We start from the raw sequence: 17,104 nt of genomic DNA on the forward strand, positions 1-17,104 counted from the left end.
TACTTATTTCGCGGTCTCCAGAAACGTCCACGGGACTACGTTCTCAGAATGGGCCTGGGTTGAAAAAAACGGTTGGGAAAACGGCAAGATGCGCATCAATTTTGAAAATTCGCAAACAAATGTAAATAACTTAGTAGGATAAACTTTTATTTGATAAGAAAAGATGTGCACAAACTACGATGGAAACACCTTTACAGAACAAATTCCAGTATGTCCATTAAAAAAAAATCATGTGATTTTGTTATAAGAGATCATGTGAGGATAAAAATGTCTGTGAATGGACAAACCAGCAGGCTGACCACATTGTAAAACATCTGAAATGTTGTTTTGGTCATTCTAAAACACCTTAACCGTTTCAGTATTAGTCTTATTATATTATTTATTACCTCCTGAACTGTCAAGACCGTCTGTTCTCCGCATGTCACACCTTCAAACGCCACCACGTGTCCGTTACGTGTCGGCATTGTCTTCTGAGGTCATTTATTAAATAAAGAAAAGATTCACGCAGCTTCTCCTACCTCAATAAATTGCATTTACACTTTTGATATTTGGCGCCATGTTAATCAGGAAGTGACGATTTTGTTCTCTTTGACTTATTGGATGGAAACCGTGCTTTATTCACAAGTCTTTTATGTGATATTCCTGCTTTGCGCATGAATTTAATTCGCATTTTTGGATGGAAACATAGCTAATGACAACCCAAGATACTTGAAGGTACTCGAACTCGTACTTTACAAGGCGCAAGAGAATGGCACAGTTCTATCTGACTAGGATCTACATTTTCAGCCTGGTGTGTTTGTGTTGAATGAATTCTGCAATCTTCACCGCAATTCACCCCCCTCTGGATATCTCTCAAGAGGTTCAAGATTCAAGTTTTATTGCTATGATAAAATGATTTTTGCCAAACCATTAATGACATATCCTGAAGGTGAGAGGATCTGTGCTTACTTTTGTTCAAAATCTTTGTGGGTTGTGGACAGAAACTGTCCCTTCTTCGTGTACAATTAGAGCAAATGGTCAAAGGCTGTATTTTGTTTATTCACTTTTCTATAATACACTTTCGTCTTGCTACAATCTCGCTCTCATTTACAAAAAAAGGGAAATAAATCAAAGTGCTCACAAAAATCAATTTCAACCCTCATTTAGAAAAATATAATAGTAATTTAGTAAATACTGTAGTGCTTTTGAACCAAAGTGCTTGAATTAATCTACTGTGGTAATATTATATTTGCTATGGTAACAGCTAAAGTACAGTTAAATAAACAAATTACCCAACGCACTTTGTTTTGTTTTCTTCATTCTCTAACTGTTTATATTATACTAAAATACACCACAGCTTCCTGTAGCAATGCTAAAATGTAAACAGTATAATACACTTTATTATAGAATGGTCCAAATTTACTACAACCCCAAATCAGAAATAGTTGGGAAACACAAATAAAAAAAAGAAAGTAGTGATTTCTAAATTTACTGACACAATATACCTTGACAATATACCCATACCATGACAGACCTTGGCTTTTGGATTTTTTGCTGGTAGCAGTCTGGATGATCCTTTCTTCTGGCGTCCATTTCTCCCAAAAAATACCTGAAATATTGATTCATCTGACCACAGTACACATTTCCACTGTGTGATGGTCCATCCAAGATGTTTCCGAGCTTCCAGAGAAGTCGACGGTGCTTCTGGACACTGTTAACATAGGGCTTTTATTTGGCACAGTACAGTTTTAACTGGCATTTGTGGATGTAACAACGTATTGTGGTACTTGACAAAGGTTTGCCAAAGTAGTCCTGAGCCCATGTGGTGATATCACTTCAAGATGACAATTCTTGATGCAGTACCACCTGAGGTGTTGGTGATCACGGTTGTTCAGCTTAGGCTTGTGTCCTTGTCCTTAATGCACTGAAATTCCTTCAGATTCCTTGAATCTTTTAATTATGTTATGCACTGTTGAAGGTGAAATATCCAAATGTCTTCCTATCTCTCTTTGAGGAACAAATTTCAATAATTTTCTCGTGTATTTGTCGGCAAACTGGCGATCATCGGACTATCTTTGGACTATTATTTTCTTTATTCTCCATTTCCTCCTGGGGATACTCTTCCCGAGGCCCTCAGACTATGCAGAGTCACTGACTCGATCCAAGACCAACGACAAGATGATCCCAAGGTTTCCATATCCTGGACCAGGCCGTATCCTGAGCAGCTACTGTGGTGGTCATGGAAGAGTGGAGAACATGAGACTGATTCCTGTGACGCTCCAGAGACAGACGAGTCTTCACTGAGGCCAGCTTCCAGCCTCTGCCACTGAGACTGCAGCTCTGCACAAGACGTTTGGCCAGCGGAGAAATTAAAATGATTGTGCCCAACTGAGCCTGGTTTCTCTCAAGGTTTTTTTTCTTCACTTTCGCCATTTAGTGAAGTTTTTTTTCCCTCTCCGCTGTCGCCACTGGCTTGCATGGTTTGGGATCTGTAGAGCTGCGCATCGTTGGATTTGCTCTTTAGTGTTTGGACTCTCAGTAGTGATTATTAAACCACACTGAACTGAGTTAAACTCAACTGAACTTAAACACTAAAAATTGAACTACACTGTTCCAATTTACTAAGACCTTTTATGTGAAGCTGCTTTGACACAATCTACATTGTATAAGCGCTATACAAATAAAGGTGAATTGAATTGAATTGAACTTTGCTGCTAAATGACTAGACCTTTTTTGGATGCTGCTTTTGTACCAAATCATAATTACAATCACCTGTTGACATCACCTGTTTCAAATCACACCAATATTTAACCAATTTACCTGATTACAAGCCCTAAATTGCTCCTGTCCCAACTCTTTTTGGAATGTGTTGCAGCTCTGAATGACAGGAAAGGATGTATATTTACAAATGAAATTAAGTTGACCAAACAAAACATGAACTATTTTGTGTTCATACTGTCTGCAATGAAATACAAGTCAAAGTAAATTTGGAGATCACTACTTTTTTTTATTAATTGGTGTTTTTTTTATACTGTCCCAACTTTTTCTAATTTGAAATATAAATTACAATAGATTTTTTAATGCACTCTAAAAAGCGAATTAGTTGACTATAAAAAAAAAAACTCGTTGCCTTTTAATTATTAAGTAAACAAATGATGTGCATAATTAGGAAAGTTAAGTCAATGGATTTAATGCTTTTTTAAGTAACGGGTTTAATCACCTTTTTTTTAAGTAATGTAACTAATCACTTTTTGCAGTGTGGGAAATTATGCAGCTTTCTGCTGGTCCACATGTGACAAATTTAAATCTGTTTCAACCATAAAAAAACTAAATTCCCATCATGCAATATTCCACATCTCCTATATTCCTATTAAAATTTCATCCACAATAATAAATAAGCTAACAAAGCCATTGGTTGAACATTTGACATATAAAGCATGCAAAACGGGAAACAAGATTTAAAGTTGTTTTGTTTGATTTCTACAGATTTTTCGGTGTATATTGTCTTTTTGGTTGCATTTCATACTAAGTGGCCTTAACTCAGGGGTGGGCAAACTCGGTCCTGGAGGGCCGGTGTCATGCACAGTTTAGCTCCAACTCTAATCAAACACACCTGCTTATAGATTTCTAGTGATCTTGAAGACACTAATTAGCATGTTCAGGTGTGTTTGATTAGTGTTGGAGCTAAACTGTGCAGGACACTGGCCCTCCAGGACTGAGTTTGCCCACCCCTGCCTTAACTACTATGTACTTGCATCAAAAAATAAATACATAAATGTACTTACCGGGTTCATAATGTATCGCAGAACACTTCTGGCGCTGTTGAAATGGGATACGGGTCGGGTTAGCGACAGGTTCGATGTACAGGTTTATTGGGGGGTTAAGGTGTAAGGGATGGTCAACAATCATTAAAGATGTAATTACAGAAATTAATTACATGCATGTATTTAATCCATCATAAGTACATTGCAAAGCATATATTTACACAATAAGTACATTGTAACAAAAGATTCATTTCAGTGTAAGTACATATTGGTTAAGGCCAGTTAATATAAAGTGGGACTGTGTTTTGTAACGGCCTGTCTGGAAATAAAGTTGTTGTGACTGGAAACTTCATGGAAGAACAAAGCTATGTCTGACCAGGATCTCCATTTTCTGCCTGGTGTGTTTTTGTTGAATGAATTCTGCAATTCTTCACCGCAATTCACCCCCCTTTGGATTTCTCTTAAGAGGTTCAAGATTCAAATTTTATTGGTATGATAAAAGGATTTTTGCCAAACCATTAATGATATATCCTGAAGGTCAGAGGATCTGTGCCTACTTTTGTTCAAAATCTTTGTGGTTTTTGGAAAGAAAGTGTCCCTTCTTTGTCTGGAATTAGAGCATGAGGTCAAAGGCTGTACTTTCCACATTTTGTCTGTTTCTATATGTGAATTTTTATGTAATACACTACATACAGTGTATGTATCTCTTCAGATTAATACAGTATATGTTCAATTGCTGTCTACTTTCTGTTGCTTAACATGAAATCAACTTCCTTTGGCGCAATCCCAATTCTATTTTTGTACCCCTACCCCTACCCCTTCCCCGTCCCCTTGGCCCTTAAAACCAAGGGTGAAGGGGAAGGGCTTCAAAATTTACCCCTAAGAATTGGGACAGCACTAGCACCTGCACACGTCATCATATGTCATTGTGATTCCTTGCTTTATATGAGATCAGACAATCGCGACTGCTGTAGTTATTCCAGCTGCTTTATTTTTTAGTATTTATCTTCAGGAAATCACTGAAGGCGTACAGGTATATCATGTTATCATAACGATCTAATGTGGCAATAAGATCGTAATACTATGCATTTAACACAGTGGCTATATTTATCTATGTAAACGCACCAAAAACATTAACATTATAGCAGACACTGTAAAAAGCCCATTCCCAGCCACTAGACTTTTCTGACAGGGAATACGAGAGTCATCGAGTGTCAGAATGTTGTGGGACTGCTGTACAGGAATTATTATTATGGATTATAGATTGCAAAATTTAGCAGTTTTTATTTTAGCGTTTTTTTTAAGCACAACAGTAAAACACGAACACGGTTATGAATATATTAAAACATGTGCTTGTTTCTTGTAAAAATTCGTAATAATGACAAAAATACTAATTTGTGGATCTCCTTACTACCTAGTGTAATTATCTGCCTTTGTAGATGATGTATTCTGGGAAATTTTCGAGTGTGGTCCTGAAAAATCTTAATTCGAAGGGGTATTCACCCCTTTCCCTTAGCCCTACGCCTTTAAGCTAAAGAGAATTGCGACACCCCTAACCCTTCACGGAAATGAGCAAAACGAGGGGTAGGAGTTAAGGGGTAGGGCTAAGGGGTAGAGTTGGGATTGGGTCTTACACTCACCCACCACTTTATTAGGTACACCTTACTAGTAGCAGGTTGGACCCCCTTTTTCCTTCAGAACTTCTTTCATCCTTCATGGCATAGATTCAGCAAGGGACTGAAAATATTCCTCAAAGATTTTGGTCCATAATGACATGATAGCGTCAAGCAATTGCTGCACAATTGATTTGTCGGCTGCACAGCAATGATGTGAATCTCTTGTTCCACCACATTCCAAAGGTGCTCCATTGGATTGAGTTCTGGTGACTGTGGAGGCCATTTGAGTACAGTGAACTCATTGTCATATTCAAGAAACCAGTCAGAGATGATTCGCGCTTTATGACATGGCGCCTTATCCTGCTGGAAGTAGCCATCAGAAGATGGGTACAGTGTGGTTATAAAGGGATGGACATGGTCAGCAACAATACTCAGTTAGGCTGTAGCGTTGACACGATACTCAATTGGTACTAATGGGCCCAAAGTGTGCCAAGAAAATATCTTCAACACCAATACACCACCAGCAGCCTGAACCACTGATACAAGGCTGAATGGATCCATGCTTTCATGCTGTTGACGCCAAATTCTGACCCAATCTTCCGAATGTCGCAGCAGAAATCGAGACTCATTAGACCACGCAACGTTTCTCCAATCTTCTATTGTCCAATTTTGGTGAGCCTGTGCAAATTGTAGGCTCAGTTTTCTGTTCTTAGCTGACAGGAGTGGCACCCGGTGTGGTCTTCTGCTGCTGTAGCCCATCCACCTCAAGGTTCAACGTGTTGTGTGTTCAGAGATGCTCTTCTGTATATCTTGGTTGTAACGAGTGGTTATTTGAGTTACTGTTGCCTTTCTCCTCTGACCTCTGCCATATTTTCTCTTTTTCAGACCATTCTCTGTAAACCCTACAGATGGTTGTGCGTAGAAAACCCAGTAGATCAGCAGTTTCTGAAATACTCAGACCAGCCTGTCTGGCACCAACAACTGTGCCACGTTCAAAGTCACTTAAATCACCTTTCTTCCCCATTCTGATGCTCGGTTTGTACTGCAGCAGATCATCTTGACCATGTCTTGCAGTTGCAGCCATGCGATTGGCTGATTAGAAATTAACGTTAACGAGCAGTTGGACAGGTGTATAATAAAGTGGCCGGTGAGTGTAAATGCAAAGTTCACCAAAAATAAATACAATTACTGTTTACTCATCGTCAAGTGGTTTCAAACCTTCACGAGTTTCTTTCTTCTGCTGAGCTCAAAAGACGATATCTTGAAGAAAGCTGAAAACCTGTAAACATTTACTTCCTAAGTAGAAAAACAAATACTATGGTTGCAGGTTTTCAGATTTGTAACTTTTTTAATATATGAAAAATACAATTATTTTAAAATGTGATGATAAAGTTACCTAAAAGAAGATCTCTCACATGCGGCAACATAACTGTAACACAACCTTAACTATCTTTCGTTTTTCAAACCATTTTGTTTAAAGTTCAGACACGTGGCATGAAATGAGGTCACCGTGTGTATAGAGCATAATGAGAAAAGTGTTTTTCCATAAACACATTTCCCAGGGGACTGCAGAGCAATGGGCAATGATTGTAAAGCACCACAGGCCTTCAGCGTCAGCAGCGTGTGTATCTCCAAGCGTGCTCGCTCATGCTGGTGTGAACATTGCCTTTCTGTCTACTGAACATGTGTATGTAGCGTTTCTACTTATGTTATTTATTTTATATTTATAAGCAGAGGAGCTAACAACAAATTAAAACACTTTATAGCGGTCCCTGTTGAGTATGTGGGGACACATCGCTTCCATCTTTCCAGATCTGTGAGTTAATTTGACAGCTCACAGGGTGTTGTGGAGACTCCTCTGTGAGACAGGTACCCTAGGGCGAGCCAGCTGGATTGTGGATGCTTACAGATTTGGCTGCAGCTTCCTGCTGGGTGTCATCTGTCTGTGCGCTCTGCCGCTGCATGGCTAGATTTTTTTTTTCTCCTTCCTCCTGACATCATGTGGCTGAGCAGTTTGTGCCTGGCAGGGTTTGTCTTTCCAGGTCTGCCATCAAACTCAGCCAGCGAGGTCCTAATCCGGCACGGCACCGCTCCCAACGCCGGCACCCCTGGGCACCCCTGCATCCCGCATGGGAAACCGCAGGCCGCTAAAACTTCCACAAGCGTCAGAGAAGATTGCTGCACTCCTACACGCAGCCGTGGAAGGGAGGAGAGAGGTGGCAGGGGGAGCCACCGCCAGCGGACTCGTCTTGCTCACACACGGAGAATGTCCCCACTTCCACCGCCGACCTGTCACTTCGATTGCACCGTCCGCACGGGATCCATACTTCCACAGGTTCGGGCATCTCTCCGCCTGTTCCCGGCAGTTTGACTCGGACACCGACGCAAATCCGCAGGGGAAAATGACAGCGTCGAGTCCACACACTCTCGTCGGCATTCCCTCAAATCTGTCGTAAACATTAATTGCCAAAGACACAACCATTTCCACCCAAAGAGCTTTACAGTTTAGCATTGCCAGACGGGCCTGACAGGGTTGCTGGGGTTTCCAGAAAAGCACATGATGATAAGTGCATATGCTGATTCTCAGACTACAGGAGGAGTCCAGTGGACTTCAGCCCCTGAGAGAACGAGCGCAATATAACTCCAACACCGGCCGTGACGGGCTGTTTGGCTCTGTGTGCTGCTGGACTCTCAGGGGGTAAAACGGTACCAGGATTGGTGACCTGCTCTTTTGCCCTGGGTTGGATCTGACTGACGGAGAGAGAGGAAGTGCAAGAGAGTCGGGCAGGTTGGTCAGCCCCGGGAAGAGAACTCTCACCAGGGCCGGAGGTCACTAGAGGTCTTCCACCTGTTCCACGCCACCACCAGCCTGCCGAGTCCCCGCGGCCGCTTCTGCGGCGAGAAAAGAAAGATAAAAGACAGCGAGAGCGAGTAAACAAGAGAATGAGAAGGAGAGAAAGTCATTCACTGTAAAATAATGATACCCATTGGGTAATGTGAGCTTCGTGGCCAGAGATGGCAAGGAGGGGGAACTTGCGAGTGTGTATATGTGTGTGTGTTATAGTCAGCCCTGGTGGGTATGTTTTGTAAAGCTCGTCTCAGACCTCCTACTAAACACTTTGTGTTCACCAAACGCTCCAGGAGTCAAGAGCTCATCTACAGTCAGAGCAGTACATAAGACCTACAAACATTAAAAAAAAAACATTCTTTTTATTTTACTTAAAAGTAATAAAATAATTGAAGATTGATTTAATTCAGCTTAAGGATCATGTCAAGATGATGTAAGCTAGAAAAGTTAAGGCCTTTTTTTCTTTTTTTTCCCTTCCTTCTCTTTCAGACGAGTAGAAAGAAAACATTGAAAAGATGTATCTTTATTTTTTATGAACACACACACACGCACACACACGCACACACACACACACAAACACACACACACGTTATGTAATTATTTATTCATTCATTTGTTCTAGCTGCTGACAGTATTTTCTGATACACTGAGAAAAATACTATAATTATGTCAACAAGAGATTTCTGTGATTTGCGCAATTTATTTTAAATTTAATTTGACAATGCCTCATCTGCATATTTCACATTTCAGTAATTTAAAACACTGAAAAACAATTAATCAGTTAAGAAAAATGGTGATACCTGGTGAAATTTGATATAAGTTACTGTAGTGTCTTACTTATTCACTATCCTTTGGCTTAGTCCCTGATTTATCAGGAGTTGCCACCGTGGAATGAACCACCAATTACTCTGGCATACATTTTATATCAGATGCCCTTCCATCTGATATATTAGCAATTAGGCATGGGCCAGTTTAAGATTCTGACGGCAGGTTAACCTTGGATAAAAATATCACGGTTTCACAGTATTGTAATTACTGCTTTAAAATACAGTCTTTTTAAACGTCTGGGTAAAAATTTAAAACTTCTTTTCACCTTTGAACACAATATATATTTTAGTTTGAGAAACATTAAAAATATTTTGGAACAGTAAACATGTCAGGCTAAAGATTTCCTTAAATTTAAAATGGTATCTTTGGATATCTTTTCTGTTGGAGATACTGTTAAAAAAAAAACAAAAAAAATAAAGTAAAAAATCCCATGCCAAGCCTCAACCCAGCACTGGGAAACACACACAGGCTCTCTCATTCACACACACTCATACACTACAGCCAATTTAGTTTAGTATTCAATTTAGATAGTATCCAATTCACTATAGTGCATGTCATTGGACTGTGGGGGAAACCAAAGCACCTGTAGGAAACCCACGCGAACACGGGGAGAGATCTTAAAAATAATTGTATATTTTCAAAAGGAAATACATTTCATTTAACATAATTTAACTTGAACGTAATTCATTTACAGTAACAATTCATAAAATTAAACTCAATGTTTTCACAATCACTAACACGGCCACCATATTTTGTTTCTAAGTGGATTCTACACTTTTCACGATTTAACACAAATTACATTAATCTTGCCAAAACACAACACACTAATTTCTCCAATCCAATGTTCAAGCTTTCAAAACATTAGCGGAGGTATCAGAAGATTTCAAATGCTTATGGCATGTTGTCAAATGGCATCACATTGAGCTTTGCTGCACGGGCGTGTAACAGACACAGTATAGGAAATGCAATATACTACATTTACACAACTAGCGTGACTTTGCTATGTGGAAAAAGGGTCCTCGGTGAAAACCCAAAGCAAACAAATAATGAGGACTCTAGAGAATGCTTTAAAGAAAGATCAAGAGGAGGTGATGTAAGAAGGGATAAGGAGAGCAGATAGGAGAAGTAATACTGTACAGAAGCACAATCTCTCCCTGAGAGAAGCTCGACAGTATGTAGCATTACGTTAAACAGGGCTACAGTGGCTTGAATGGTGAAGACGTAGATAGGATTTATCAGTGTAAATTGCAGACTGCAAATTGAAAAAAAGGCCATATTTACCAAAGTCAAATTAGCCAAGGGTGCTATAAAATAAAAGCACTGATGGGAGTGGAACTTGTGCTGACAATAAGCACAGACACAACAGCTCATTTTAGTGCATTAATCAGTGCAAATTACACTGTAATAAAATCTTGCTGTTTAAAATCCATTCATTTTCCTTTGGTTTAGTCTCTTATTTATCAGGAGTCACCACGGCGGAATGATCCGCCAACTATTCCAGCATATGTTTTACGCAAGGGATGCCCTTCTAGCTGCAACCCAGCACAAGTAAAGCTGTTTTAAATTTTTGAGTTGAATCAAATGAACTTCTAGTCATTTCAACTTACATAAATCAAACTGACTAAAATATTACATTAAACTCTTCATAACGTACAAAACTTCCAACTTATCCAGCACAGGTTTTACATAGCGGATTTACATGTTCTCCATGCCTAATATCCGATGGCCAGAAAGTGATTAATTTCTTTTTAATTGTTAAAATATTAGTGTTTGTGATGCAGAAAGTCCAGAGACTGTCGTGTACACTGTCGTGTATATCCAATTCACTTGAATGTGTGATATGACTAAAAAGGGGTCATAAATAAATATTTTCTCAATTCAAACGAGTAGCGGCTTGGACCTGGAAAGAGTATTCCATACATCATGACTTAACAAGTGGAATGTAGTAAATAGTTAACAACACAGGTGCAAAATGGGTTAAAACGTGCTTATTGTGGTCATTAAATAATGTAATTACCACTGAACTGACATTATAATTTATATACGCTTATATATGCTTATGTAAAAGTTGTTACTGAAAATAATAGAAGTTTCATTTAATTCAACTTAAGGGTCTAGTCAACATAATGCACACAAAACCTAAAACAACTTCCTTTGACTGTAAAAAATGCTGGGTTCCACACAATCACTTCATCTCGTCTCAACGCAAATCAATTAAGTTAACTTAATGGTTTTTACAATTTTAAGTTAACAAAAAGTAATAAATTTGTCCCTAAAAAACCTCAAAGAACTGTGTTGTTTCAGCTCATTTTAAACTAGTATTTTGACCAAGCAGCAAAAATAGACTTCTTTCAGCTTTCTTTCTTTCTTTCTTTCTTTCTTTCTTTCTTTCTTTCTTTCTTTCTTTCTTTCTTTCTTTCTTTCTTTCTTTCTTTCCTTTTCTTTTTTCTTTCTTTCTTTTTTCTTTCTTTCTTTCATTTTCTTTCTTTCTTTCTTTCTTTCCTTTTCTTTCTTTCTTTCTTTCTTTCTTTCTTTCTTTCTTTCTTTCTTTCTTTCTTTCTTTCTTTTTCTTTCTTTCCTTTTCTTTCTTTCTTTCTTTCTTTCTTTCTTTCTTTCCTTTTCTTTCTTTCTTTCTTTCTTTCTTTCTTTCTTTCCTTTTCTTTTTCTTTCTTTCTTTCTTTCTTTCTTTCTTTCCTTTTCTTTCTTTCTTTCTTTCTTTCTTTCTTTCAAGCTAATTTTTGCTCTTAATGTCTAACCCAGTAGACAAACCAGTGCAAATTAATTAACAGCACAAACAAGCAAAGCCAACACAAAAAAATCTGCGTTTTTTTTTAAACTTAATTATTTTATGTTCAATCCACTTAAATTTGTAAAGATGAATAAGTTAACTTAATTCCTTCATGTTGTCCCAACACAACTTGATTGTGTGGAACCAAGCATTCTGTTTCATTCCGCTGTGGCGACCCCTGCAACCAAGTTGAAGGAAAATTAATGAATTTGATGGTGTATATTATATGGACAAATAAAAAGTCTATAATTTCATATTATGCTGCTTATAGTGTTACAAAATACATTTTTGCCATTATTTTTGGTAATACTTTTTTACAATTAACATGAGCACAATATTACATTGTTTACATGTGACTGTATGATATTTGCTTGTTCATTTTACAATTGTACAGATGTACAATTTTAAGTTGATTGAACAAAAAGTAATAAATTTGTCCCTAAAAAAACTCACAGAACTGTGTTGTTTCAGCTCATTTTAAATTAGTATTTTGACCAAGCAGCAAAAATAGACTTTTTTGAGCGTTCTTTCTTTCCTTCTTTCTTTCATTCTTTCTTTCTTTTTTTCTATTTCTTTCTTTCTTTCTTATAAGCTCATTTTTGCTCATTAATGTCTAACCCAGTGCACAAACCAGTTTAAATTAATTAACAGCACAAACAAAGCCAACACGAAAAAATATCGGCATTTGCTGTTTGTTCAAACTCCATTTTTACAATCAGCTGAAACAACACAATTATTGAGATATTTTATGTTCAATCCACTTAAAGTTGTAAAGATGAATAAGTTAACTTAATTCCTTCATGTTGTCCTAACACAAATTGATTGTGTGGAACCAAGCATTCTTTTACAGTGAATAATATGAGTGTATGATCTATTAACCACACAGGTGCAAAATGTTAAAATCAGGTTAAAACATGCTCTTTTTCTTTTTTTATTATTATTTTTTTTTCATCATTAAATAATGAAGTTACCACTAAACTGACAGCCTTAATATTTAGGGTTGTTGCAACATACTTATTTTTATTTTATTCTATTCTTTTTTTATTATTATTTAGCATATTTTATATTGAACACTACCATATCACAACCTATACTACAAAGTAATATGGTTAAATGGTTAATACTAACTGGTTATTGTTATCCATGCAAGCAATGAAAAAGGCACAAACTGAAGCACATGCTTATATTTGAAAATAATGCACTATTTTTACAAGCTTAAGGCCTTTTTTGATATATCTTCAGTGTTTTGACTTTCAGTAGTGAAAATTAAACCACACTAAATAAACTGAACTTCAACTCTGAAAACTGGACTGCTGCAGTTTCAGTTTACTAGAACTTCTATTTTAAGTTGCTTGACAAACTATATGGGGCACATCATATATGGTAATTGAATGGTTTAAAATAAAATGTAATGATTAACACAAATAAATAAATAAACAAACTAATTTAAATTTAAAATAAAAACAGTACATATATATGCGTAACACAATGAATGATTTGAGTTGAATTTATCTAATGGATTACATAAAATCCAGTGTCAATGCATTTACCTATTGGAATACACATTTTCCTGTCTAGTGAATTACACTGCATAAGGCAGAAATAATTTAGGATAACTAAGACAAAAAAGTTCACTGTATAAAATGTTGGGCTCCATACAATCGATTTGTGTTGGAAAAACATGAAGGAACTAAGTTAACTTGCTAGTTTTTACAAATTTAAGTGGATTGGACATGAAATAATTAAGTTTTCCCAAAATAAAACTCAGTTATGTTGTGTCTGCTTTTTTTAAATAAGAAGTTTGATCAAACATCATGATTTTGATCATAATTTTTTTGTTACCTGAATAAACAGTTTACCAGTTTTTTGTGCTCCTCTGAAATCATGCGCTACTATTTGACCTACAGAAATTATTTATACTACAGTTTGTTTACATACAAAGCCGTTGCTAGAGAAAACAAGACGTTGTTGGACTTGTGACTTAAAGCTGTTGTGATATAGACCTTGTGACAACTGCTCCCAGGACAACCAATATATACACACAATGTTTGTTTGTGAAGACTTATTCAGCAAGAATTAGGGCTGTGCAATATGATGATATACTCCCCGTGTTGGCGTGGGTTTCCTCCGGGTGCTCTGGTTTCCCTCACAGTCCAAAGACATGTGCTATAGGTGAATGGAATAAGCTAAATTGGCTGTAGTGTATGTGTGTGAATGCGAGAATACATGGATGTTTCCTAGTGCTGGCTTGCGGCTTTAAGGGCATCTGCAAATCATATGCTGGATTTGTTGGTAGTTCATTCCGCTGTGGGGACCCCTGCAACTAAGTTGAAGGAAAAATTAATGAATTTGATGTTGTATATTATATGGACAAAATAAAAGTTTATAATTATATATTTTGCTGTTTATAGTGTTACAAAATACATATTTGCCATTATTATTGATAATACGTTTTCACAATGAACATGAGCACGATATTACATTGTTTACATGTGACTGTATGATATTTGCTTTTTTTATTTTAATGTTTGGGCCTGTTATCATTAGTTTTGAAAAGTGTTTTATGTTTTATTAATTATGTATTTCTATATTATAATCAGACATTTGCCCTGAAGTTTTAAATGAAATGAGAAATAGGATCACATATGAATAAGTCAATTTCTGAGTATGTTTTTGTAATTAAAATGTAAATAAGAAATAGTCCTTTATACTGTGGTCAATATATATAAACTATTAATGGATTGACTTTACAGAAACGATACTATATCTTGATATTTATGATATGTATCACAATATAAGTCATCTCATATCCTAATCTCATATCCCGTCGAGAGCAGCAAATAATAACTTGACTTCTAGTTGATCATTTGGAAAAGTGGCAGAAGGTAGATGAAACATCTGTTGAACTGGATCTCATTCATCACAAATGCTGCAGAAGACCTATTGGAACCTGCATGGACCCAAGATTCTCATAGAAATAAGTCAAGTTTGGTGAAGGACAAATCATGGTTTGGGGTTACATTAAGTATGGGGGCATGGGAGAGATCTGCAGAGTGGATGGCAACATCAACAGCCTGAGGTATCAAGACATTTGTGCTGCCCATTACATTACAAACCACAGGAGAGGCCAAATTATTTAGCAGGATAGCGCTCCTTCTCATACTTTAGTCACCTACAGTTCCTGAAAGCAAAGAAGGTCAAGGTGCTCCCGGATTGGCCAGCCCAGTCACCATACATGAACATTATTGAGCATGTTTGAGGTAAGATAAAGGAGGAGGCATTAAAGATTACTTATTACATTACTTCTGTTAAGTGATAAGACTTTTGTCAAAGCAAAGTCAGACCTTACTGTGCTAATTAAATAATTAAAGATGACATAGATTGTGATTTAAATTAATCAAAATATGCATTAAAGAAATAAATAATGATGAACTTTATTTCTAATAAACGCTGTAAACCATTATTCTAAATTGTAGCACTGCTTCCTCATTTTACCATTTGCTATATATATTTTATGATCTATAAATGCAGCTATAGTGAGCAAAAGAATTAGTCCACCATCTATGCGATTGTACACGTAGAGCTCATGTATGCGCACTGATGCTGGTTTCCTGAAGCTCAGCATTAGCTCCAGCAGAGATGATGATGCCCAGAGACAGGCTCTCATTACAGCAATAACAGTCCTGTCTGCAGACCCCTCTCACACTCAACATACCCCACCACAAATACACTATTTATAGTCTTATAAATAGAGGGAACAGCAGAAAACGATGAGCTTCACTTCTTCTGTTTTGGCTTCAAAAGAAGTACAAGCTCTTATTTAAAATTGTGTTATTTTGTAAAATAACTCAATATTAATAATGTTAATGCAATGTTAACGCATTTGACTATTGGAATACACATTTTTGGTATGTCAGTATTTACTGTATAAATGAAATGAAAGGAGGTAAGAAGAAGTGTAATAATTAAATAGCAATTAATTGATCGATATCATGAAGTATTTGAATCTATTCAATCCAGCTGTATGTCAAAACAAACATTTCCATGTGTAATGTAGAGTTCATTCTTAATAAATGAAGAGTTTAGATGCACAAATCTTTAGATGCCATAAAATATTTTCTTCTGAAATGAGCATTTTTCTCCAACTCCTGTGTGTGGACTCAGTAATTTTACTTTATAGTGACGAATAAGTTCTTTTCATTGCCTTTAAAGTGAAATTACTGAACATAAATATAGAAGGCTGAAAAAAAATGCTCAATTTAGGGGGACATTTTAGAAGGCATTTAGAGGTTTTTGCATCTGAACTCTTCAAATACCCTCCCATTTATCTTTATCTTATTCAATTACAGTATATTAGATGTTATTTAATATATTACAATAACCAGGATACAAAATAATAATAATATTATTATTATTAACAAAATATTAATACATCGTTGAGTTGTGATTGCTCAGCTAACAGGACACACATAAAATAGATCTCAACGCTAAAGTAATACTTTGTCTCCATCTAGTGTCAATGTTGTTTGTGACTTTGGTAGTTTTAACAGTCATTTACTTTGGAAAAAGCAAGTCCAGAATATCGTTACTTCACAATTATAAGACATTTGTAGTAAATGTTTGACAATAATGTTTATAGATTGTTAAATATTATGTGCATTGTGTTTAAAAAAAAAAAAAGAATTTAATTATAAAAATTTAGGTCAGTCAAAAAGAGGGTTATGTTGTACTACTTCTGACTTTTTCTGAACTATATCTTAGTAAAACACGCAATGCATACTGCAAATAAATATTCTCTTTATTAAGATATAATTACTTTATTACTTAATTACAAAATATTAATTACTAATTACTACAAGGACAGATGCATACAGCCCTGGTTGTATCACCACTCCGGCAAATCACTTTTATCCAAGGCCATTGTATAGACCAGGGCTGTCCAAACTCGGTCCTGGAGTGTCCTGGAGTACTAGAAAATTCCTGGCAGGTGTGTTGAAGCAAGTTGGAGCTAAACACAGTAGGAAACTGGCTCTCCAGGACAGAGTTTGGACACCCCTGGTATAGACACAAAAACTGACACAAAATACTACAGTTCTCAGTTTCCATAAATCATCTTTTTTTGCAAGTGTACTCTTCAATGCACAACATAAAACATGAAAAAAATGGAGTTATCTCTTTTTGCAATTAAACTCTTCATATACATCCTGCTGCTGCCGTGTAACGGGAGTCTACAGTTTTTGACCAGTCTGTATAGACTGGAGTATTATTAAATATTTGTGTC

This window comes from Danio aesculapii, chromosome 24, assembly GCF_903798145.1.
Source record: "Danio aesculapii chromosome 24, fDanAes4.1, whole genome shotgun sequence".
Lineage (NCBI taxonomy): Eukaryota > Metazoa > Chordata > Actinopteri > Cypriniformes > Danionidae > Danio > Danio aesculapii.